Source organism: Lolium rigidum, chromosome 7 (assembly GCF_022539505.1).
Source record: "Lolium rigidum isolate FL_2022 chromosome 7, APGP_CSIRO_Lrig_0.1, whole genome shotgun sequence".
Classification (NCBI taxonomy): domain Eukaryota; kingdom Viridiplantae; phylum Streptophyta; class Magnoliopsida; order Poales; family Poaceae; genus Lolium; species Lolium rigidum.
Genome location: NC_061514.1, coordinates 249,358,303 through 249,360,039, shown reverse-complemented (window position 1 = coordinate 249,360,039; position 1,737 = coordinate 249,358,303).

Sequence of the window (1,737 nt, the reverse complement as noted above, 5' to 3'; positions counted from 1 at the left end):
CCATGTACATCTTTGTACTTCCTGGATGGATTGAATACGGTGTTTGATGAGCTTCTCTAAGTATAACTTCCTTGATCTCGGTGTTATCTGGAACGCAAATCCTTTTCTGGAACCATAACGATCCAGACTCTCCTCGGTGGAATTCTGATGGTCTTCCTTCATCAATCCTTCTCATTTCTTACATGATGAATGGATCATCAAGTTGACCCATGATAATCTCATTTCTTAAGTTCACACTTAATTCATCTGTAACTTGTATTGCTGATAGTCCTTCATGTGCTTCCTTCTCCCAAAGTTGTATCTGTGCTTGGCTTATTTCCTTCTTCAACTCCGGTGCTATTTCTCGTTCTACCCCTCCAGTACTCTTTCTACTTAAGGCATCCGCTACAACATTAGCCTTTCCTGGTGTGTAATTGATGATCAGGTCATAATCCTTGATTAACTCGAGCCATCTTTTATGTCGCATGTTCAGTTCCTTCTGAGTGAAGAAGTACTTGAGACTCTTGTGATCTGTATAAAGCTCACACTTGGCTCCATAGAGAAAATGTCTCCAAGTTTTTAGTGCAAATACAACCGCTGCTAGCTCTAGATCATGTGTTGGATAGTTCACTTCATGAGGTCTGAGTTGCCTTGATCCATAAGATATTACTTTCCGATCCTGCATGAGTACGCAACCTAATCCATGCTTGGATGCGTCACAATACACGCTGTAATCCTTGCCAACTTCCGGAACTGCTAACACCGGTGTTGTGGTGAGTTTCTCCTTCAGAGTCTGAAAACTCTTCTCACACTCATCAGACCACACGAATGGTGTGTTTTTTCCTTAACAACTTAGTCATATGTCCTGCTATCTTGGAGAATCCTTCGATGAATCTTCTGTAGTATCCTGCCATTCCTAAGAATCCTCGGATTTTCTTCACATTCTTTGGTGCTTCCCATTCTAAAATTGCTGCTACCTTACTTGGGTTACTGTTATCCCATCTTTGCTGATAACATGACCAAGGAACTCTACTTGATCTAGCCAAAATTCACACTTACTAAATTTGGCATAGAGTTGGTGTTCTCTTAGAGTTTGCAACAATATCCTAAGATGCTCCGCATGTTCAGCTTTGTCCTTGGAGTATATCAAGATATCATCGATGAACACGATGACAAACTTGTCCAAACATGGCATGAAGATCTTATTCATGAGATTCATGAATATTGCTGGGGCATTGGTTAACCCAAAAGGTACTACTAAGTACTCATGATGTCCATACCTTGAAACAAAGGCAGTTTTAGGAACATCCTCCTTTTTGATGTTTATCTGATGATATCCTGATCTCAGATCAATCTTGGAAAAGACTCCTGCTCCTCTAACCTGATCAAATAGATCCTGTATTATGGGAAGTGGATACTTGTTCTTGATAGTAACATTGTTTAAGTTCTTGTAGTCTCCGCACATCCTTCGGCCTCCATCCCTTTTGTCCACGAATATTACTGGTGATCCCCATGGTGAAATACTCTCCTGAATGAATCCTTTCTGTTCGAGGTCATCCAATTGTTCCTTGAGTTCCTTCAACTCTTTAGGCCCCATCTTGTATGGTGCCTTAGCAATCGGAGCTGTTCCCGGAATTAGGTCGATAGTAAACTCTATCTCCCTATCTGGTGGCATTCCAGGTAATTCCTTAGGGAAAACATCCTGGAATTCATTAAATACTGGGATGTCCTCAAGTTTCACTTCCTTCATGCTATTCA